This window comes from Pleurodeles waltl, chromosome 11 (genome assembly GCF_031143425.1).
Source record: "Pleurodeles waltl isolate 20211129_DDA chromosome 11, aPleWal1.hap1.20221129, whole genome shotgun sequence".
Lineage (NCBI taxonomy): Eukaryota > Metazoa > Chordata > Amphibia > Caudata > Salamandridae > Pleurodeles > Pleurodeles waltl.
In genome coordinates this window covers 342827071-342851916 of record NC_090450.1, presented here as the reverse complement: position 1 = coordinate 342851916, position 24846 = coordinate 342827071, and positions in this window count along the sequence as shown.

Here is a 24846-nt window from a genome sequence, read left to right as displayed (position 1 = left end):
TATCAAACGAAGAGCTGTTCATCCTGTCTGAACTCTTTCGTCCTGGCGACGTAGAAGCTCAGAGCTCTTCGCGGATCCAGCCGGTGGAGCCTCTCTTCCTCTTGGGTTGGGTGAGGTGGAGGGTAAAAGGAAGAGAGAGTACTCGACTGCCCCAGGTGAAAGTGTGTAACAACCTTCGGTAGGAAAGCCGCCTTGGTCCTCAACACCACTTTGTCCTTAAAGAAACAAAGGAATAGGGTTTCCACAGAGAGAGCCTGAAGCTCGCTAACCCTTCTGGCAGATGTTATGGCCACCAGGAAAACAGTTTTTAACACTAGGTACCGTAAAGAACAAGAATGCATTGGTTCAAACGGAGCCCCCATAAGAAAAGTTAAGACTAAGTTAAGGTCCCACAGTGGCAATTGCAAAACCTTCCTGTGCCAGATGGAGTGCAAATGACAAAATGTCAGGCAAACCAGCTTTTAAAGGATCTAAACTATTCTCTCCACACCAGCTTGTAAATTTAGCCCAACGATTAGCATAGATTGACTTGGTGGAGTCTCGCCTGGCCGATAAAATAACTTCCACCACATCTGGAGGGAGAGAAAAGGAACTCAGATTGCCCCGTTCAATCTCCAGGCATGAAGATGCAGGCTCTGGAGGTGGGGGTGTAGAATCTGCCCCTGCAACTGCGAGAGGAGGTCTACCCTGCAAGGGAGACGGAGCGGAGGGCACTGAGAGAGTTGGAGTAGGTCCGAATACCACACCCTTCTCGGCCAATCCGGAGCTATTAAGATGACTTGAGCTCGGTCTTGGCAGATCTTCCTGAGAACTTGAGGAATCAAGGGTATGGGGGGAAACGCGTAAAGCAACTGACCCTTCTAGGACATCTGAAACGCATCCCCCAAAGCTCCTTGCACCTGATACTGGAGGCTGCAAAATAGCAGACACTGCGCATTCTCTTGAGTTGCAAACAGATCTATTTGTGTATATCCCCACATCCGGAAGATACCCCAAACTAGATCTGGATGAAGACGCCACTTGTGATCGACCAAGCTGCGTTGACTGAGAATGTCTGCACGCACGTTCAGGACTCCGGCCAAATGATGTGCAACTAAGCAAATCTTGTGATCCTGAAGCCAGGACCAGAGACGAAGAGCTTCTCTGCAGAGAAGATACGACCCCACTCCTCCCTGTTTGTTTATATACCACATCGCGGTCGTGTTGTCCGTTAGAACTTGGACTGATTGACCGCAAATGGAAGGGAGGAGGGCCTTGAGTGCCAGACGTACTGCCCGCAACTCTAACAGATTGATATGCAACTTCTGTTCCCCTGGAGACCAAAGGCCTTTGATCTCCAGGTCCCCCAGTTGAGCTCCCCACCCTAGAGTGGAAGCATCCGTTACCACCGTGGCCACTGGAGGAGGCAGCGAGAACGGCCTTCCTTGGGACAGGTTGTCGATCGCTGCCCACCATCGAAGATCCTCCGCAGTGTCTCTGGAGATCTTTATAGAATCTTCGAGATCCCCTTTGTGTTGAAACCACTGCCTGCGGACGCACCACTGGAGAGCCCTCATGTGCCAGCGTGCATGAGTGACCAACAGTATGCAAGAAGCAAACAGACCGAGCAGACAAAGGACCTTGAGGACTGGAACTACTGCTCCATTTCGAAACATTGGAATCAAAGCCTGGATGTCCTGAATCCGCTGGGGCGGAGGAAAGGCCCGATTCAATGTCGTGTCCAATACTGCCGCTATGAACAGGAGGCGTTGAGAGGGCTCCAGGTGAGATTTGGGTACATTGACTCAAAAACCCAGGTTGTACAACAATTGAGTCGTCGACTGGAGATGGCACCGCACGAGCTCCGGAGTTTTGGCCTTGATCAACCAATCGTCCAGATAGGGAAACACAGCTATCCCCCTTCTTCTGAGCTCTGCTGCTACCACCGCCATCAACTTTGTGAAGACTCGAGGTGCTGAAGTAAGACCAAAGGGAAGGACCGCTAACTAATAATGCTGTGATCCCACTACAAACCGGAGATACTTCCTGTGCGATTTGAGGATCGGAATATGAAAATACGCGTCCTGCAAATCGACCAACACCATCCAGTCTACTTCTTTCAATGCCAAAAGAACCTGTGAGAGGGTCAGCATTTTGAACTTTTCCTGTTTGAGGAACCAATCCAAAATCCTCAAGTCCAAAATCGGTCTCAGTCGACCATCCTTTTTGGGAATCAGGAAGTATATTGAATAACACCCCTGACCCCTCTCTTGCTCTGGAACCAACTCTATTGCACCTTTTTGTAATAGGGATAATACCTCCTGCTGTAATAGGAGAAGATGGTCTTCCGAACAGAAGGATGGTCGGGGAGGGAAGGTAGGAGGGAATTCCCGAAAGGGAAGAGCGTACCCCCTCTTCACAATGTCGATGACCCAGGAGTCCGATGTTATGACCTCCCACATTGGAAGAAAAGAGGCAAGTCTCCCCCCTACCGGAGACGACTGGACAGGGAGTGGTGGAGGACTACGGCTGCTTTCCTTGCTGCACCCCTCCCGAGGAAGAGGCAGAGTGCTGCAAGGTGGCTCCTCTCGTACGGACTTTGCCCCTGCCCCTGAAGGATCTGTAAGGCAGGGTAGAAGTAGATTGTTGTGGTCCTTGCAATCTTCCCCAAAAGGAACCACGTCCAAATCCCTTAAATCTCCGAAAGCCTCTAAAGGAGGATGAGGCCGACGACTGGAGTCCCAAAGACCTAGCAGTCGCTCTGCTTTCTTTAAAACGTTCCAGGGCAGAGTCAGCCTTTGTGCCGAAGAGCTTCTCTCCATCAAACGGAAGATCAAGGAGTGTGGCCTGCACGTCCGACGAGAAGCCAGATGACCGAAGCCAAGACTGCCGTCTAGAGACTATGGTTGTGCCCATAGCCCTAGCCGCCGAGTCCGAAGTGTCCAATCCAGACTGGATCACTTGCGTCGCAGCCGCCTGAGCATCAGCTAATAGTTGCAGCATCTCCTGGGACAAATTAGGGTGGCCCTTCGCCTCTTCCATAAGGGCATGGATGTAACGCCCTAGTATGCATGTGGCATTGGAAGATTTTAGGGCCATACTGCAAGATGAAAATGCCTTTTTAGCAGTATGGTCCATCTTTTTTGACTCCCTGTCCGCAGGGGTCCCAGGAAACGAGCCAGGAGAGGATCTGGATGAACATGAAGCTTGCACCACTAGGCTCTCCGGAGTTGGTTGTCTGGAAAGAAACACCGGATTACCAGGCGCCGTCCTGTACCGCCGAGCCACCGCTCTGTTGACCGCATCGGTGGACACAGGTTTCAGCCAGATATCCTTAATGGGGTCCAGCAGAGCCTCATTGAATGGTAGAAGAGGCTCAGCAGAAGCAGACGTCGGATGGAGGACTTCTGTTAATAAATTTCTCTTGATCTCCGCGGTAGGAAGGGGAAGATCCAAAAAGTCTGCAGCCTTACGAATGACTGCGTGGAAAGAAGTAGCTTCCTCCGTGACCTCTCCAGGGGAAGCCAGATCCCATTCCAGGGTAGTGTCTAGGACACTAGCTGAGTCCAGTCCCTGGAAGTCACCAGAGGGCTCTATAACTTTACCTTCCTCCAGATGTTGCCTTGCGTACTCCTCTTCCTCCAAGAGACAAAGAGCCAGACGTCTTGACTTAAGTCTTGACTCCAAGCCTGGAGTCGACAAGGCGTTGGCCGACGCGAAGATCTTCGTCGGCGCCGAACCTCGGATCCGTCCGAAGCCGGAGGCTCCGGCTCCAAAGGGTTCTTAGACGTCGATCGGATCCAAGGCGAATCCGACGGCGCCGTAACAGGTGTAGCCATCGTGGGCGACGTCATAGGCACTGGCGCCGCTTCAGGTGCAGCAGACAAAAATGGGGTGAACGGCGCCGACCTGTAAGACGCCGGAACACCCAAATCATAGGCCAGAGGGCCAGACGGACCTGCATGACTTCCACCCGGCGTCATGGAAGTAAAGATGTTATACATAGCGTTTAAAAACGCTGCTGGATCCGATCCCGGAGTCGGGAAAGCCGGGTACTGCTGCTGCTGCACCGGTGCCGGCAAAGCTGCAGAAGAGGGTCCAGGTAACTCCTGGCCAGGAGAACCTTTAGGCCTCTGGGGAGGCTCAACCTCAAAGACCGACCCCGGTGACGTCGGGGTCGTCGGAGGCGGAGGGGTGACGGTCGGGCTTATCTCCCACGTCGGACGACGCCGAACCGATGGAGAAGCCGATCTAGATCTGGACCGTCCCTTGCTCAATCGGCGCCGAGATCCATGACGGCGCCGAGAGTCACTATGATGGTGACGAGACCTTGAGGATCTCGACGAAGACTCCCTCCTATGACGCCTCTCCTTCTTCTTCTTGGATCGGGCCAAGAACAACTTCGCCTCCCTCTCCTTAAGTGCCTTAGGGTTCATGCGTTGACACGAACCGCATGCCTCGACCTCATGGTCGGAACTAAGGCACCAGAGGCAGTTTTCGTGGGGGTCGGTAACCGACATCCGACCCCCGCACTGGCTACAAGGTTTATAGCCGGATTTTACAGGCTGCGACATCGTAAACGCCGTTGGAAACAGTAGCTCCCTGTGAGCCTCGAAGAATTAACCGTTATTCAGGCACGGAAAAAAGGGAACTGACTTCTGCACGTCGACGAGGGCTTCTTATTGCCTGGATGACGTCATGTGGCATCATGTGGAGTCGGGCAATTGTGACGTCATCGTCGACGTGCAGAGCTAGAAGAAATTTCCGGCGAGGGCTGGCGCGAGGGGAGAATTCTTTAGGTGAGGAATCCACAGGTAGGTATATCCATCAGAAAGTAATGTTTTGCGAAGGTATGGAGGGACGCCCAAGTTGCCGCCTTACAAATGTCCACTATTGGAACCCCTCTTGCCAGGGCCGAAGTGGCCGACTTAGCTCTGGTGGAATGGGCCCTGATACCCTCATGGGGAACTTTCTTCGCCAGTGAGTAGCAAACTTTTATACAAAGGATGACCCACCTGGAGATAGTTCGCTTCTGGACCGCTCTGCCCTTCCGCTGTCCAACATACCCCACGAACAGCTGATCCTCCAGACAAAAGTCTTTTGTTCTCTCCAAGTAGAAACTAAGAGCCCTTTTAGGGTCCAACCGATGGAGTCTCTCTTCATCTTTAGAGGGGTGTGGAGGAGGGTAGAAAGAGGGAAGGGTAATAGTCTGTCCCAAATGAAAAGGAATGACAACTTTTGGCAGGAAAGCTGCCCTGGTTTTCAGCACCACTTTATCAGGGAAAAACATGGTAAAGGGGGGTTTAATGGAAAGGGCTTGAAGCTCCCCAACCCTTCTAGCAGAGGTAATTGCAATCAAGAAAACAGTCTTAAGGACTAAATATCTTAACAGGCATGAATACATGGGCTCGAAAGGCGAACCCATCAGAAACGTCAAAACCAGATTTAAATTCCACTGAGGCAGGTGAAAGGGCGTGGGAGGAAACTTATTAACTAAGCCCTTAATGAACCTATTTAAAATCGGAGATTTGAATAAAGAAGGCTGGTCCAGAAGGCAAAGAAAAGCCGACAGAGCCACTAAATAGCCCTTAACTGTAGCTACCGCACAGCCTTTCTTTGCTAAATCAAGAGCAAACAAAAGAACATCTGAAAGGTGGGCTTTTAAGGGATCTTTTTGATTCTCTCCACACCAAACCACAAATTTTGCCCACCTACCGGCATGAATGGATTTAGTGGCGTGTCGCCTGGACGATAGAAAAACATCCACTACATCTGGTGGGAGAGAATAGGAACTCAGGTTGCCACGTTCAACCTCCAGGCATGAAGGTGCAGGCTCTGGAGGTGGGGGTCAAGAACCTGCCCCTGCGACTTTGAGAGAAGGTCTGCCCTGAGTGGGAGACGGAGCGGAGGGCACTGAGAGAGTTGAAGAAGGTCTGTGTACCACACCCTTCTCGGCCAGCACGGTGACACCAAGATGACTTGGGCCTGGTCTTGGTGAACCTTCCTCAGAACCCGAGGAATCAAGGGTATGGGGGGAAACACGTAAAGCAACTGGCCGCTCCAGGACATCTGAAACGCGCCCCCAAACGCTCCTTGCATCGGATACTGGAGGCTGCAGAACAACGGACAGTGCGCGTTCTCCCGAGTGGCGAATAGATCCACCTGAGGCGAACCCCACATCCCGAAGATGTAGAGGACCAGGTCCGGATGGAGACGCCACTCGTGATCTACTGAGTAGTGACGACTGAGACCGTCAGCACGTATATTCAGAACTCCAGCCAAATGATTTACTATTAAGCAAATCTGATGGTCCTGAGCCCAGGACCAGAGTCGCAGAGCCTCTCTGCAGAGAAGGTACGACCCTACCCCTCCCTGCTTGTTTATGTACCACATCGCAGTAGTGTTGTCCGTCAGGACCTGAACTGACTGACCACGAAGGGAAGGGAGGAAGGCCTTGAGTGCCAAACGTATTGCCCGCAATTCCAACAGATTGATGTGAAACATCTGTTCCGCTGGAGACCAATGACCCTTGATCTCCAGGTCCCCCAGATGAGCTCCCCACCCTAGAGTGGAAGCATCCGATACCACTGTGGCCACTGGCGGTGGTAGCGAAAACGGTTTTCCTTTGGAAAGGTTGCCGTCCACCATCCACCAATGAAGATCCGCTGCAGTGTCCCCAAGATCTCCTTTGTGCTGGAACCACTGCCTGCGGAGGCACCACTGAAGAGCCCTCATATGCCAGTGTGCATGAGTGACCAACAGACTGCAAGAAGCAAACAGACCGAGCAGGCGTAAGACTTTGAGGACTGGAACAGCCGCTCCATTTTGAAACATTGGAATCAGCGCCTGAATGTCCCGAATCCGTTGAGGCAGGGGGTAGGCCCGAAACAATGTTGTGTCCAGTACTGCCCCTATGAACAGGAGGTGTTGAGAGGGCTCCAAGTGAGATTTGGGTACATTTATCAAAAAACCCAGATCGAACAACAACTGGGTTGTCATCCGCAGATGAGACAGCACAAGCTCTGGAGACTTGGCTTTGATTAACCAATCGTCCAGGTAGGGGAATACCGCTATACCCTTCCTTCTGAGATGTGCTGCAACCACTGCCATCACCTTCGTAGAAACTCAAGGTGCTGAAGTAAGCCCAAACGGAAGGACCGCAAACTGGTAGTGTTGCGACCCCACCACAAACCGGAGATACTTCCTGTGCGACTTGAGTATCGGAATATGAAAGTACGCATCCTGCAAGTCGACAGACACCATCCAGTCTCCTTCGTTCAACGCCAATTGCACCTGCGCTAGGGTCAGCATTTTGAATTTCTCCTGTTTGAGGAACAAATTCAAAATCCTCAAGTCCAGGATCAGTCTTAGACTACCGTCTTTTTTGGGGATCAGGAAATATCTTGAATAACAACCCTGACCCCTTTCCTGCACCGGCACCAACTCTATTGCGCCCTTTGATAACATGGTCAGAACTTCCTGTTGTAGCAACAGAAGATGGTCTTCTGAACAAAATGAGGGACGGGGGGAAAGGGAGGAGGGGACTCCTGAAAGGGGAGAGCATATCCTTTTTCCACAATCTTTAACACCCAAGAGTCCGTTGTTATCGACTCCCACTTGCGGAGAAAAAGACTCAGCCTTCCCCCTACGGGAGCGGTATGAACGATAAAGTGGGGAAAACTAGGGCTGCTTCTGCTGTTGTCCACCAGAGGAAGAGGATGATGATGAAGGCTGCTGGATTGCCCCTCTAGCTCTACCCCTACCCCGCCCTCTAAAGGAACAATAGGGTGGATTGACAGGTTGTTGGGCCGAGTACTGGGGCCTCCGAAAGGCAGAACCACGTGCAAACCCCCTGAACCTGCGAAAAGGTCTATAAGGAGTAGCAGTGGTAGTCTGTAAGCCTAAAAACTTAGCTGTTGCCCGACTGTCTTTAAACCTCTCAAGGGCAGAATCCGCCTTTTCTCCAAACAACTTCTCACCATCGAATGGTAGATCCAACAAGGTGGTTTGAACGTCCGAGGAAAACCCAGAGGACGTCAACCAGGCATGCCTCCTAGTAGCCACAGATGTCCCCATGGCCCTGCCTACCGAATCCGTCGTGTCCAGGCCAGACTCTATAATCTGCTGCCCAGCTGCCTGCGCACCCGCAAAAAGAGATCCAAAGGGCCTCTGTACATCCTGTGGTAGATCTCTGACCATCTCCTTAGCAGAGTCCATAAGGGCGTGGACATACCTGCCCAGCCCACAGGTAGCATTTGCAGCCTTGAGCGCCATGTTGCATGATGAAAAGATCTTCTTTGAAGACTGCTCCATCCTTTTGGACTCCCTATCAGTTGGGACCACAGGGAATGTTCCAGGAGCAGACTTCGCGGAGCAAGACACCTGGACTACCAAGCTTTCAGGAGTTGGATGGCGTGACAGGAAACCCGGATCCCCGGGTGCGCCCCTATGTCTCCTCGCTATTGCCCTGTTCACCGCTGGAGTCGTAACCGGCTTCCTCCACAGGTCCAGAATGGGCTCCGTCAATGCCTCGTTGAAGGGCAGTAAAGATCGGCAGTGGACGTAGAGGGATAACACACCTCAGTCAGCAGGTTGGTTTTCACCTCCGCCACAGACAAAGGCAAGTCTAAAAACTCTGCTGCTTTTCTGATCACTGTATGAAAAGATGCTGCCTCCTCTGTAAACTCCCCCGGAGATGCAATGTCCCACTCCGGGGAAGTATCCAGGCGGCTTGCAGACCCCAAGGCTTGGTATTCATCCAAAGGCCCAATCTCACCCTCTTCTAACTGCCTGTACTCTTCCTCCTCTAGGAGTCGTAATGCCTTTCTCTGGGACCTAAGGCGTGTTTCCAAAGTCGGCGTCGATAAAGAATTTACCGACGCCAAAGACTTCGAATCCCAGTAGGGCACAGGAAGAGATGGATGACTCCTAGAATCACCCGGCGCCACAGACCCAGCTGGTGAAGATCTTCCACGAGGAGACATCCTCGGCGCCGATCCGACACCTTCAGCAGGGCAAAATGGCATAAATGGAGCTGCCTTAAACGGCGCCGGGGAGCCCAAGTCAAACGCCAATGGCCCTGTGGGACCCACCGGTGCACCAGCAGGAGCCATGGACTGAAAAACAGCATACATAGCATTTAAAAATGCTGCCGGATCCGCTCCTGGAGCCGGGAAAACAGGATATTGCTGTTCTTGAGTCTGCTGCACATGAGACTCCTGCGACGCCGGTGAAAACTGAGGGCTATGAGGAGTCACCTCATAGACCGACGGCGCCGGAGATATCTCTGGACTCCTGGGCTGAGGCGTCACAGTAGGGCTCACCTCCCATGTACTCCGGCGTCGAGTAGAAGGAGACCTCGACCGGCTCCGCTCAGACCGGCGCCGAGAGTCATGACGGCATCGTGAATCATGGTGACGCTGCTTCTTATGCTTTTTTGGTGAAGCATGGGACGAAACCCTCTTATGGCCCTTCTTCTTGGCTTTCGCCATGAAAAGCTTAGCCTCTCGTTCTTTTAGAGCCTTAGGGTTCATGCTCTAGGACGACCTACACCCCTTGACGTCGTGCTCAGAGCTAAGACACCAGATACAATCCAAATGTGGATTGGTTACCGACATCCGACCTCCACATTCTTTACAGGGCTTAAAACCCGATTTCTTTGGGGGAAACATTGTAACCACCAAAACGCAACAGTAATCAACGAGCCAGGAAAGAAAAACCATTAGCATCGAAGGACGAAAGAAAAAAAGAAACTGACGTCAGCACGCCGACGAGGACCTCTTATTGGCACGGTGACGTCAGACGGAGTCCCGTGGAGCCGTGCTATTATGACGTCCTCGTCGACGTCGACAGCTAGGAAGAATACTTTCCGTCAGATGCTGGCACAAGGATGAATTCATAAGGTGAGAAATCCACAGGTAGTTGTATCCATCAGAATGGGATATATTTGTATGGGTGACTGAGAGCCTGATGGGTGACTGAGTACCTGCGTCATATGTACTTTTGGCACATGATCTACCTTTCACTATATGTGGCACTGTTACATGTATAACACAAACATACAATCATTTTATTAAATGGGAGAAATTTAAAATGCAGAAAAGTGACCTGCACAAATATTCATAATATGGAACATTTTTCTGTACTTTAAATTTCTCTCATTTAAAAAAGTGGATGTATTTTTCAGTTACACTTATGGCACAGTGCCTACTGGCCTTTGAGATCAAAAGACCTGTTGTTTGCAAAACGTTGAAATGGGAGAAAACTAAAATGAAGAGTTAAATTAATCATTAAGGTAACTTTGAATTTTAATTTCTCCTATTTAAAAGCATTCAGAAACATATTTATTCACAGACCCAATACTGAGCTGACAAGGAGTTTTATTTAAAAGTAAAATTCCTCAGAGTGTCATTTGTTCACCTCTGTGCCGCAATCCCAGCCTCGGCCATAAATTCGACTGAGCACTGCTTATTATCAGGCTCAGCTATCTGCAGCCTGATCATAATAATGTAAAGTAAACACAGTCTTCCCTTAGCTTTAAAAGGAATTTATGAATTTATGCATATTTAAAAATGAACCCAAGGCTGTGAGCTACTCTTAAGGTGTCTGGGAGCTGCTGATAGCTTGTTAATGACTGGTTGAAGACACCTGGACTGAAACATCACTATCATAGCCTGAATATCCTAAACTTGCTGCTCACCTTGGTGAACACCCAAGGGGCACTGGTAAGGCTGAAGGAGAGCATGGTGAATTGAAAGTGTTCACGACCTACCTTGAACCGCAGGTAATGGCTGTAGGCATGTAGGATTGAGATGTGGAAATATGCATCCTGCAGGTGCAACACTACAAACAAGTCGCCTTGGTCTAGGGCAGACAAAACCTGAGCGAAAGTGAGCATCTTGAATTTCTTCTTTTTGAGGTAGAAGCTATCTGTTCAGAGGTCTAGAGTAGGGCAAAGACCTATGTTCTTTTTGGAAATCAGTAAGTAGTGCGAATAACAACCACTGCCTACTTCTGATATAGAAACCCTCTCTATATCTCCCTTGGCCAAGAGAGCCATAACTTTCTCTAATAGTAAAGATAGATGATCCTCTATCAGCTGCTCTTGTGTTGTGGGCATAGGGGGAGGGGAAGATTTGAAGGGGAGACAGTAAACCCGCCGAATGATCTGCAAGGCCCATTTGTCCAATGTAATGGACTGCCACTGGAAGTGATGCTGGATTCTTCCTCCAACTGGGCACCCATGGTCTTGTAGGGCTTAGAGGCTACAGGACAGTGGTTGGCACAGGGATGATATGGTGGCACGCCAACCTGCTGTAGACACCAAAGGGGCAAAAGGCAGACTAGAGACGAGGGGTCTCTCAAAGGCCCGAGGACTTGACCGTAGCTCGAGAGTCCTTGAAGTGCTCCAGTGCCGACTCTGCCTTCTCTCCAAAGATATGAGTCCCATTGAAGGGCATGTCCATGAAGTTGGCCTGGACATCCCCCCAAAAGCCAGATGTTCTCAACCAGGTGTGGCATCTAAGAGCCACTGTCGATGAAACCGCTCTGCCCAGTGAGCCAGTCATGGCCTATCACACTTTTTTTTTTTTTTAAATATATTTTTATTAACATTTTGTTTTTACACAGTTACATATTTGTTCATTTTACATGCATTTTTTGCTTATATTGTTATATTCTTTTTTGTGCTCATTGTTTGCGCTCTTTATTATCGTTGGTCTTAATGATTTCTATTCCATAAATTGTGCACATTTACTTTGTTAATGTATATTTCCTTTCTGTAATTCACTGTGCTGTGTATTCAACAATCAACCAACAAACTTGGACCCCTTCTTCCTTGTAACTTGGGAGAGTGGTGATCGGGGCTAGATACAGGAAGGTAAGGGTGGTGGGAGGAGAAGCGGAAGGTGAGGGGGAGGGAAACCCGAGGTGTGCGATGTACAATTTCTGTTGACACTCGTATTTAGCTAGTTGGAGGTAGGGAAAGGAGGAAGGGGAGAAAAAATAAAATCAAAGGACCACAAATGGTCAACTTTACGGCTTCGTGCGAATGGCTTTTGTGGTTGCTAGCTTGAAGGTACTGTAATGTGCTCATTTTTGGGTGAGGGAAGATGGCAATCCAGGGCGCACCGGCGCACCGTGGAGGTGGCGGGTCACTCACGTTGCTTACTATTATTGTCAGTGGTTCAGGGGTCAGGGATCCAACTATCCTCCCACCTTTACTCTTGGTGCGATCTATGTGTGGTTTGGGTCTGATTTTGGGTGCCTGTCTATGTGCTTCCACCATTTGGTTCCATCCTCGGTGTGGATTGAGTTGCACTGGTTTCTCCTACTGGGCTTGCCAGCCTCCTATTTATACTCTCCCAGCTCGCCATTAAATTCTCCCACCCCGGGGCTATAGGAACCTGGCGAATATTTCTGGCTTCTTCTGCTTTTAGGACCTGCAGTTCAGCTCTAGACCATGTTGATATATCCCTTTTCCAGTCAGACAGTGGAGGGTGATCCGTGGCCTTCCAGCCCCTCGAGATTAGTCTCTTATAAAGGGCCAAGGAAAGGTCCACAAAGCGCCCCTCCACTTTTCCGCAGAGCGCAGCTGGTCTGAGGCCCTGCAGGCACAGTTCAGGGGTGGGTCTCAACTCAGTTTCAAACAATTCAGACAGGGTGGGCAATATTTCCCTCCAGCCCGTCTGGATCGCTGGGGAAGTCCAAACCATGTGGTCAAAATCTGCCCCTCCTCCTCCACATCTCGGGCAATTCCCCAAAGCCCCTCCATATATACGGAACAGTCTGTGAGGCGTGAGGTAGGTTCTGTGCAAATAATTATACTGAATGTATCTTAGCCGTGTATTACGTGATATTTTCAGGGGGTAGGCCAGTGTTCTCCTCCATTCTGAGTCAGTTAGTTCCCGCCCAATTGTGCCCTCCCACCTTCCTCTCAGCGACCGTAATGGGTCCAGTGCTGCCTCAACTTGGGCCCGATCTGTTTTAGTGATCAGATGTGATTCCTCCCCTAATGTCAACAGCGAGTGCAGGACCTCGTGTATGGTAGGCTCCGCGTTCACTGTGCCCCAGTGGGTCTTAAGAGTATGTATTAGCCTCCCATAAAGCAGGAACTGCCCCCGGGAACCCCCTCTTCCGTTAATTCAGCAAATCCCCTCAGCACTCCCTCCTTGAAGAGTCCTCCCACTACTTCTATTCCAGTTGACAACCAGGGGCCAAGTCCGGTGTTTCCCGGCCCTCTCCCCCTGGGTTCTATGGCAAGCACCGCCAGTGGCAAAGCTGGGGAATACGGGGGGCCCACTCCCGCCCTCTTCATGCATCTTTTCCAGCATGCCAGCGCCACTTTTATCATTATATTGTTCCCAGGGGGGGGTTATCTTTCTGTTTGTCATGCATGTCGCAATCCACGCCGTGTCTATTGCTCCTTGGGCTGTATATAAATCCAGTTGGCCCTGGCCCGCAAGCCAGCCGGGTATCCACTGTAATTGGGATGCCAAATAGTAGGCCTCAAAGTCGGGGGCTCCCAGGCCACCCGCGTTGGGTGGTCTGCAGATAGTTGTAAGTGTAGTTCGCCTGCGCCCATATTAGTTCTCTGAGTATTGCGTTCAGGTCGCGGAACCATGTTCGGGGTATTAGCAGTGGCAAGTTGGCAAAGTAGTAGAGAAGTCGGGGGAGCATGATCATCTTGGAGAGCGCCACCCTGGCCATCACCGACAGCTTCAGAGAGTGCCAAAATTCTACTGAGGGTCTCAGGGATCGGAGCGCATTACCAAGGTTGCCCTCTCTTAAGTCTCCCACGTCATGATAGATCTGGATCCCCACGTATCTAAATGTCCGTGGGGCCCATTTCAGGTCTGTTGGGCATGTTGCAGGACAACTATATCCAGGAACCAGGGGGAACACATATGTTTTATTACGGTTAAGTCGACACTTCTCCAAACTCCTCCAGGGCGTTCAGGGCCCAGGGGAGACCACTCGCCTCATCTCTAAGATAGATCAAGATGTCATCTGCATATAGCGATATAATGTGATCAGTTGGTCCCCACTGAATCCCTCTGTCAGCTCCCTCCCCTCGTACCCAGGCCGCCAGGGGCTCCATCGCCAGAGCGAACAACAATGGGGATAGAGGGCATCCCTGTCTGGTTCCTCGGTGCACTGGGTAGGCACCAGAGATTGTCCTACCTGTCTTGACCCTTGCCAGCGGGGATGAGTATAACAGGTCCACCCATTCAGCCCAGCCCTCACCCAGACCCATCTTTAACATTGTCGCCCTCAGGTAGTCCCACCTAATTGAGTCGAAGGCCTTTTCAAAGTCCACTGCTAGCAGGGTCCCGGTTGGCGGCTTCGATTCACTGGGCATATGTGTGATAGAGAAAATACGCCTAAGGTTTAGGGAGGTGCTGCGACCAGGTATGAAACCGTTCTGGTCAGGATGTATCAGGGTGGGCATAAGGGGCAACAGCCAGTTGGCCAGGATCTTAAAGTCGCTATTTAGCATTGATAGTGGGCGATAGTCTGTCACTGATGACCCCTTGCTATTTGTTTTAGGAAGTGGCACTACCAATGCCTCACGCAATGTGCGTGGGAGTTCTCCATTCTTTGCCGATTCCGTATACATTTCTATCAGTCTGGGGACTAGTAAGGTTTATACTTTTTATTAAAGTCCATAGGAAGACCATCTGTACCAGGGGTCTTCCCAGAGGCCAACTGTGCAATCGCCTCAACCGTCTCATCCGCAGTCACTGGGCCCCCCAAGCCGACCCTGCCCTCTGGGCTCAATACCGGTAAAGGTATCTGAATTAGGAAATTGTCGAGGGTCCCCCTCTCCATGTCTGTGGGCCTCCTATATAGGTGTGTATAGTAATCTCTAAATGCGTCGTTAATGGATTCTGGGCTAAGTCTGCGTGTTCCTCCCCTGTCTAATACACTTGCAATAGGGTCACTATCTCTGTTCGGGCGCACCAACCATGCCAATAGTCTACCAGATCTTCCCTCCTCTGACTGTATGGATGCCAAGTATCTTTGCATACTATGGCATCTAAGTCGCTCTTCAGCCTGGGAGTGCTCTCTACGTGCACGATCGTACTCTTCATCCACTTGCCCTGCAGAGCCCTGTCTCAGCTCCCCCTCATGTATGACCCTCTCCAGCGCGTTTAATTCTCTCTCAAGCGTACGTTTTATCCCCACTGACTGTCCAAGACAGTGACCCCGCGTCCCCACTTTGAGTGTCTCCCACTCTATGCCTCTGGAGGAAGTGGATCCCTGGTTAGTTTCTATATGTTCTGTTAGGTAGCATCTTAATTCCTCCCTGTATGCCTGATCTTCAAGCGCTGTCGGGAGCATTCTCCATGATGGTATGGGGGGTCTGTCCTGTGATACTCTCAATGTCAGTAATAGAGGGTTGTGATCTGATATTGTGCGGGCAAGGTATTCAGCATGGGTCACTCTACGAGCCAGTCCCGCAGTGCAAACTATCCTATCGATTCTGGTGTGTACCTGGTGAAGACCCGAATAAAACGAATAGTCCCTGGTCGATGGGTGTTGTAACCGACAAGCATCTACCAGCCCCCAGGCGTCTAGCCACCCAACAATTTTTTTTGCTGTTTTGGTTGATGTTGCTCCCTGTAGTGGGGGGGTAGATCTATCTAGGTCAGTGTCGAGCACTGCGTTGAAGTCTCCACCTATTAGTACTTCCCCCGTGTGTTGACGAGTAAGGTGCCTAGACAGGTTCGTCATAAATGTTGTTTGGTCCTGGTTGGGGGCGTATATACAACTCAGGGTCAACTGGAGCCCCTGTAATCTCCCTTCTAATATGACAAACCTTCCCTCATTGTCAATGTTGGAGGAATCAATCGTGAAGGGGACCCCCGCCCTAATCCAAATCAGGACTCCCCTTGCGTAAGCTGAATATTCTGTGGCAAACACCTGTCCCCTCCATCTCCGCCTTAGTTTCTCTCCCTCTCCGAATGCGAGGTGGGTTTCCTGTAGCATAGCTATCTGCACCCCTCTCCTTTTTAGAAAGGAAAGGATTCTATGTCTCTTAGCAGGAGTACCCATCCCCCTGACATTCCAAGTTATGATATTGTAGTTCGCCATCCTATTCTCAAGGCCTGTTGTATGCAGGGTCGGCACGCCCAAGGCCCCGATCGATTCCCCCACAAGTTTGTACCTTCCTTATGCTCGTACCATTTCGCACGTGTAGCCGATATAACTAGTAACTGCAAACCCCAACTCCCCATCCCCAGGGCACCTCCGGAACTGTAGGCTGCCCAATAAGTTCTGCAACACTGCAAATTATTCAAACACATCACCGCAATACTCGCCAGTCAGGACTGACAGGCAAGAGTCAGGTCCGGAGGGGCCATTTCGCTTCTTATCTTGTCTTGCCTTTCAGCGCCGGTGCGGGCACGATCTATGCAAGTTCCTCAGCGGTCTGCGGGGTCACTCTTGGCGCGTAGGTCGAGTCCCCAGAGCCGTCGGGCGAGGACACAACTGTATCATCCGATTCTTCTTCAGAGATCTCCCGGGGCGGCGACTCTCCACCCACCTTGGCCGCTGCCTCCAGGGCCTCTCTCTTGCCAGTTTCCCTCTGTATCCGCGTTGGTGTTAGTCTCTGGTGGTCTCTGAGTATTTTCCCCTTCGAGGCCCGCCGGGTCCCGCTCGCCCCGCGGTTCTCCGGTACTGGTCGCGTCGGCCGTGTCCCCGATCTTTCGAGCCATTCCCATGCCTCCTCTGGAGTTTGGAAAAACATGGTCTTCCCCTCCGCAATCACTCGTAGTCTTGCTGGGTAGAGCAGCGAGTACTGTATCCCCTCTTCTTGCAATGTTCTTTTAACGGCTAGGAAGGAGGCGCGCTTGTTTTGGACCTCCAAGGTGAAGTCAGGGAATAATGTCACTTCGCCATTGGCTACTTTAAACGGGCCCGTTTCCCTGGCTTTCTGCAAGAGGATGTCTCTGTCGCTGTAGTGCAGGAGTCTAGCTATTACTGCTCGCGGTGGCCTGCCAGGAGCCAGCGGTCTAGCCGGTACACGGTGTGCTCGCTCCAGTGAGTAGAAGGGGGTCAGACATCCTGGTGCGACAACTGTGCTTAGCCATTTCTCCAGAAACTCCACCATATTCGGCCCCTCGGCCCCTTCAGGGAGGCCCACCACGCAAATGTTATTCCTCCTATTTCTGCCTTCTGCGTCTTCAGCACGCTTTTCAAGCTTCGCCACTCTGCCAACCAAGGAGGTCACCTCCGCTGATACATCATCTTGTTTTGGGACTACTTCCGCTAGCGTTGCCTCTGCTTCTTTTACTCTGTCAGCCAATTTGTGATGATCAGCTCTCAGGAGGCCCACCTCTATCGCCACCTGATTGATGTTGCGCTGTAATGTGGATTTGGTGTCCTCAATGGCACCCAGTATTTTGTCAAGAGTGTCTTGCATTTTGCTTTGCGTGGACGGTTCATTTTCCCCCAGTGGTGCATGTGCCGGAGGGTCCATGGTTTTGCTCTTATGTTTGCCCTTGGGGGGCATTGGCCAGGCAGGTAGGGGCGACTCAATGAGGCTAGCGCCCAGTGCGCTTAGGCCCAGATCCACCAGCGGCCCCCCGCGGACCGAACGACCGTGAGTGCGCCGTGCTCAGTCCCCCGGTCGCGCCACATCTACTTCATAGGCAAGAAACCAGTTTTGGGCTAAACCGGGGCTGGCATGCTTTTGTAGATTTGCGTTGTTGTGCGTATAAGTGATTGGTTCAGCAAGGCCTTCCGGTCGGGATTGGTCCGGTCAACCAAAGGGGGCTCCGCACCCGGGAACAAGGGCACCCGGCCCCCAACACTGGTAGATGACAGCAGATGGTGCAAAGCGATTCCCCATTGTCTCGCCCCACAAAGAACAATCAGTACTCATCCTGGGGCGCCCTGAGCGTAGTAAGTCCCGTCGTCGGCATCCGGGGGCTCCCGGGCAGCAGACACCAAGGCTCCGGTCATGCGTTCTCCAGGGGGGCGCACCCAAAGTGGACTCCTCACCGGGCAGCTCCGGGGGGCACCCCGTCTCCGCGTCTCTCCGTTGTGCATAGTCCCTCAGTCAGGGGGCATCAGGCTCCGCCTCCCGAGCAGAAGGCCGATCCGCCGTCGGCAGGTGCCCCCAGCAGACGCTCCAGCCTGCACCTCCCTTCAGGGTGGGCCCGCATTCAAGGCCAGCGCCGGGCGCTGCGTACCGCTCAATCCGGGGCCGCGGCCGCAACCCGGCGGCGAGCCACGTGGGTCCAGGCCCGCACCGGGGCGCACGAGTCCGCCGGAGGCCGCCCCCGGGGCCGCAGCCGCACTCAAGCCGCTCCGGTCGCGTCGGCCGCTCACCTACAATGCACCAACACGGGAAGCCCCGAACAGCCCCAGTCACTCGGGGGCCCGCTCCAGGGGGGCAAGACCGCGGTCCCCCCGTCCACAGCAGTCGTCCCACTCCGCTCTGGACACAGGACCGCCCACCTCAGCGCGTCCAGGCACCGATTTAAAGTCGGCCCCTCCGGAGCCGATCCGTTAAGCGTGCGCCATGCTCGGCTCCGTGGCCACGCCCCCTGGCCTATCACACTTAATGGTGACCTCTGCTGTTATGGGCTTAGACCAGGTTCCCAGCAGAACATCAGTTTGTGCTTCACTGCAAGGGAGCATGGGTTCTGAAGAGAAAGATTTAGGTTGAAGCACTTCCGTCAAGAGGTTAGTCTTGATGACCACAGAGGGAAATTTGAGGTTGAGGACCTCTGCTGCCCTCTTCACCACCATTGCATATGATGCTCTCTCCACTGTAGCCACAACCAGGGCAGAACGCAAACCAGTACCTGGAGATGTGTTCAGCCCACTGGCATCCCCAAGTTCCTTAACCCAGTCCAAAAAATGTCTCAACTGGTATTCTAACGGGTCCAGTGACCCCTCCTGTAGGAAGTTGGCTCTGTATGTACTATTTCAAAGTAAGAAATAGCATGCACAGAGTCCAAGGGTTCCTCTTAGAGGTAAGAACGTGGCAAAAAGAGATAGTTCTAATGCTCTATTTTGTGGTAGTGTGGTCGAGCAGTAGGCTTATCAGAGGGTAGTGTTAAGCATTTGTTGTACACACACACAGGCAATAAATGAGGAACACACACTCAGACAATTCCAGACCAATAGGTTTTTATATAGAAAAATATATTTTCTTAGTTTATTTTAAGATCCACAGGCTCAAGATTCACAAACAATACTTTAAATGAAAGGTATTTCACTCAGGTATCATAGGAACTTTAAATCAGCAAAATAGCATTTACAGTTTTGGCAAAAATGGCAATAAGCTATTTTAAAACTAGACACTGCAAATTTCAACAGTTCCTGGGGGAGGTAAGTATTTGTTAGTTTTGCAGGTAAGTAAACCACCTACAGGGTTCAAAGTTGGGTCCAAGGTAGCCCACCGTTGGGGGTTCAGGGCAACCCCAAAGTTATCACACCAGCAGCTCAGGGCCGGTCAGGTGCAGAGGTCAAAGTGGTGCCCAAAACGCATAGGCTTCAATGGAAAAGGGGGTGCCCCGGTTCCGATCTGCCAGCAGGTAGGTACCCGCATCTTCGGAGGGCAGACCAGGGTGGTTTTGTAGGGCACCGGGGGGAACACAGGTTGGCACAAAAAGTACACCCTCACCGGCACGGGGGCTGTCGGGTGCAGAGTGCAAACAGGTGTCAGGTTTGCAATAGATTTCAATGGGAGACCCAGGGGTCTCTTCAGCGAAGCAGGCAGGCAAGGGGGGGGGGGGCTCCTAGGGGTAGCCAGCACCTGGGCAAAGGAGATGGCCACCTGGGGGTCGCTCCTGCACTGGAGGTCGGATCCTTCAGGTCCTGGGGGCTGCGGGTGCAGTGTCTTTACCAGGCGTCGGGTTCTTGGAAGCAGGCAGTCGCGGTCAGGGGGAGCCTCTGGATTCCCTCTGCAGGCGTCGCTGGGGGGGGGTCAGGGGGGTCAACTCTGGCTACTCACAGGGTCGCAGTCAACGGGGAGTCCTCCCTGTAGTGGTGTTTCTCCGCAGGTCGACCCGGGGGCATCGGGTGCAGAGTGGAAAGTCTCACACTTCCGGCGGGAAACGTGGAGTCCTTTTAAAGTTGTTTCTTTGTTGCAAGTTTTGGTTTCTTTGGAACAGGGCCGCTGTCTTCAGGAGTTCTTGGTCCTTTTAGATGCAGGGTAGTCCTCTGAGGCTTCAGAGGTCGCTGGACCCTGGGGAGCGCGTCGCTGTTGCAGTTTCTCTTGAAGTGGGGAGACAGGCTGGTAGGGCTGGGGCCAAAGCAGTTGGTGTCTCCGTCTTCTCTGCAGGGCTTCAGGTCAGCAGTCCTTCTTCGTCTTAGGTTGCAAGAATCTAGTTTCCTAGGTTCTGGGGAGCCCCTAAATACTGAATTTAGGGGTGTGTTTAGGTCTGGGAGGGCAGTAGCCAATGGCTACTGTCCTTGAGGGTGGCTATACCCTCTTTGTGCCTCCTCCCTGAGGGGAGGGGGGCACATCCCTCTTCCTATTGGGGGAATCCTCCAAACTCAAGATGGAGGATTTCTAAAGGCAGGGGTCACCTCAGCTCAGGACACCTTAGGGGCTGTCCTGACTGGTGGGTGACGACTCCTTGTTTTTTTCATTATCTCCCCTGGACTTGCCGCCAAAAGTGGGGGGGGTGTCCAGGCGGCGGGCATCTCCACTAGCTGGAGTGCCCTGGGGCATTGTAACACGAAGCCTGAGCCTTTGAGGCTCACTACTAGGTGTTACAGTTCCTGCAGGGAGGAGGTGTGAAGCACCTCCACTCAGAGCAGGCTTTTGTTTCTGTCCTCAGGGAGCACAAAGGCCCTTACCACATGGGGTCAGAAACTCGTCTCTCAGCAGCAGGCTGGCACAGACCAGTCAGTCCTGAACTGAACAATTGGGTAAAATACAGGGGGCATCTCTAAGATGCCCTCTGTGTGCATTTTTAATAAAGCCAACACTGGCATCAGTGTGGGTTTATTATTCTGAGAAATTTGATACCAAACTTCCCAATATTCAGTGTAGGCATTATGGAGCTGTTGAGTTCGTTTTTGACAGACTTCCAGACCATATTCGCTTATGGCTACCCTGCACTTACAATGTCTAAGGTTTTGCTTAGACACTGTAGGGGCATAGTGCTCATGCACCTGTGCCCTCACCTGTGGTATAGTGCACCCTACCTTAGGGCTGTAAGGCCTGCTAGAGGGGTGACTTACCTATGCCACAGGCAGTGTGAGGTTGGCATGGCACCCTGAGGGGAGTGCCATGTCGACTTAGTCATTTTCTCCCCACCAGCACACACAAGCTGGCAAGCAGTGTCTCTGTGCTGAGTGAGGGGTCCCTAGGGTGGCATAACACATGCTGCAACCCTTAGATACCTTCCCTGGCATCAGGGCCCTTGGTACCAGGGGTACCAGTTACAAGGGACTTACCTGGGTGCCAGGGTTGTGCCAATTGTGGAGACAATGGTACATTTTAGATGAAAAAACACTGGTGCTGGGGCCTGGTTAGCAGGGTCCCAGCACACTTCTCAGTCAAGTCAGCATCAGTATCAGGCAAAAAGTGGGGGGTAATTGCAACAGGGAACCATTTCCTTACACAAGCCCCCCCCCCAGCCCACAGGCCAGGTGACTCAGCCAAAGCTGGGACAGTCTTCCTAGTCTGTCAGGCGAGGAAGAGTAGAGGAAATAGGCTGGTTTCTTGCAGGTCCTACTCTGTCTTACATCTTCCTGTTCAGGTCATTCCCTCTGGAGAACAGACCCACTTCCACAGTGATAGGACCTAGTCTGAATTGCCTCTTGTTTGTGCTTTTAATGTCTTCACCCATTCTCTCTATTTTGGGGTTAGAGGTATCCACCTCTGCTAATCTTATCTTAGCCAGGGTCACCCCTAGCTTACCCAAAGAGGTTACCCAGAGCTGGAGTAACCCCACCATGACCAACAGGGTCAGAGGGCCTAACTTGCTATTTGGCATGGGGTCAAACCACCATGCCAAGGATAGTGCAGCCATAAAGGCTAACACCCGACAGAGGCCTCTGACAGCTGTCAGTGCCCAGAACCACACCTTTAGCTCTTCACCTGCAAGGGAAGGAGCTAAGTTAGAGGCTTCTTTGGGTGCAGGGTGCCTGTCTGCTGTGTAAGAGTGGGCGGTTACTACATCTTGTAGTAAACACCCTTCTTCCACTCTTTCTTCTGTTAACTGAAGAGCCACCCACTCAGATTTAACAGTTGCCTGACTAGCCAGGACTTCTTGTGGGTCAGGTTGGACTTTACCAGTGCCACTTTTGGAGTTCTCCCCTACCGGAGCAGAATCTCCTTGGCTTGCTGGAACCTTGGCTAAAGGTTGTCCACCTTTCCTACACTGTTTTCTTTTCTTTTTCTTCTGGGTCCTACTTGCAGTTACTGCAGGGGTAGCACCTCCAGAATCCTTGGGAGAGGACTGGCACAGGACCAGTTCCTCTCTTGGGCTCTGACTAACCTCTGGGTAGTCATTTCCAAGGAGACAATCAAGGGGGAGGTCTGTACTGACTACCACCCTTCTCCAGCTAAAAGTCCCACCCACGTCAATGGGCACAAAAGCCACAGGCCTATCAGTGACCCTTTCTGGGCTAACTCTTACTCTGGCAGTCTCACCTGGGATGTACTGGTTGGAGAACACCAGCCTGTCATGCACAATAGTGTGACTTGCACAAGTGTCTCTCAGGGCAGTGGCTGTGATTCCATTCACCAGTAGGTGGTGGAAGTGTCTACTTCCCTCTGGAATCTCAAACTCACCTGTTGGGCCCTTTTTCCAGTTGAAGGCTATGAAGACCTCCTCATCTGAGGAGTCGTCCCCAATGGCTACACTGGTCACCCCTGGGATTTTGCTAGGGAGTTTGTTTTTGGGACAAGAAGTATCCTTGGTATGGTGCCCTGTCTGTCTACAGTTTTGGCACCATGCCTTAGTGGCATCCCAGTTCTTACCCTGGTACCCACCTTTGTTTTGGGTTGTGTCTTGGGGCCCACCCACCTGGTCTGGTTTTTGGGGGCCTACAGAGGACTCTTTCTCTTTGTTTCTAGTGTCACCCACTTTCTCCTGGGGAGGCTTTGTAACCCCTTTCTTTTGGTCACCCCCAGTGGAAGTTTTGGTTACCCTAGTCTTGACCCAGTGGTCTGCCTTTTTTCCCAATTCTTGGGGAGAAATTGGACCTAGGTCTACCAGATACTGATGCAACTTTTCATTGAAGCAGTTACTTAAAATGTGTTCTTTGATAAACAAATTATAAAGCCCAACATAGTCATGCACTTCATTTCCAGTTACCCAACCATCCAGTGTTTTCACTGAGTAGTCTAGAAAATCAACCCAGGTCTGGCTCGAAGACTTTTTAGCCCCCCTGAACCTAATCCTGTACTCCTCAGTTGAGAATCCAAAGCCCTCAATCAGGGTAGCCTTCATGAGGTCATAGGATTCTGCATCTTTTCCAGAGAGTGTGAGGAGTTTATCCCTACACTTTCCAGTGAACATTTCCCAAAGGAGAGCTCCCCCGTGAGATCTGTTTACTTTTCTGGTTGCACAAGCCCTCTCAAAAGCTGTGAGCCATTTGGTGATATCATCACCATCTTCATATTTTGTTACAATCCCTTTGGGGATTTTTAGCATGTCAGGAGTATCTCTGACCCTATTTAAATTGCTGCCACCATTGATGGGTCCTAGGCCCATCTCTTGTCTTTCCCTTTCTCTGGCTAGGATCTGTTTTTCCAAAGCCAATCTTCTGGCCATCCTGGCTAACAGGAGGTCCTCTTCATTGAGGCTGTCCTCAATGCTTCCAGAGTTGCTGGACTCTCCTGTGAGAGAAGCAGCATCTCTGACTATCACTTGTAGAGTCAGGGTTGGAGGAACCCTGGTCTCCCCATCTAGGACTGGAGGTGGGAGTTCTTCCAAATCACTAGCATTCCCCTCTGTGAGGGCATTATCAGAGGGGTTGTTTTTAGCAAACTCTGCCAACAGCTCCTGGAGCTGTACTTTGGTAGGGTTTGAACCAGTTTATATCTTTTTGATTTTACAGAGAGACCTTAACTCTGACATCCTAAGATGCAGGTAAGGGGTGAGGTTGAGTTCCATCACAATCTTTTGTTTCTAAAAGTTGGGATACTAAAGAATCTAAAACTATCTCTAGAACTTAATTCAAACTTTTACAAAACTTTTAAACTCTAAAATAAATGCTACCAGGGACTAACACAAGGCCCTAGCAGGACTTTTACAAATTCAGAAAAATAGCTCAAATTTCAAAAATCAGTTTCTAAAGAAAATTTTTGCAATTTAGTCGTGTGATCAGGTATTGGCCGAGTAGTCCAGCAAATGCAAAGTCTTGTAACCCACCGCTGATCCACCAATGTAGGAAGTTGGCTCTGTATGTACTATTTCAAAGTAAGAAATAGCATGCACAGAGTCCAAGGGTTCCCCTTAGAGGTAAGATAGTGGCAAAAAGAGATAATTCTAATGCTCTATTTTGTGGTAGTGTGGTCGAGCAGTAGGGTTATCAGAGGGTAGTGCTAAGCATTTGTTGTACACACACACAGGCAATAAATGAGGAACACACACTCAAAGACAATTCCAGACCAATAGATTTTTATATAGAAAAATATATTTTCTTAGTTTATTTTAAGATCCACAGGTTCAAGATTTACAATCAATACTTTAAATGAAAGGTATTTCACTCAGGTATCATAGGAACTTTGAATCAGCAAAATAGCATGTACTGTTTTGGCAAAAATGGCAATAAGCTATTTTAAAACTAGACACTGCACATTTCAACAGTTCCTGGGGGAGGTTTTGTTAGTTGTGCAGGTAAGTAAACCACCTACAGGGTTCAAAGTTGGGTCAAAGGTAGCACACC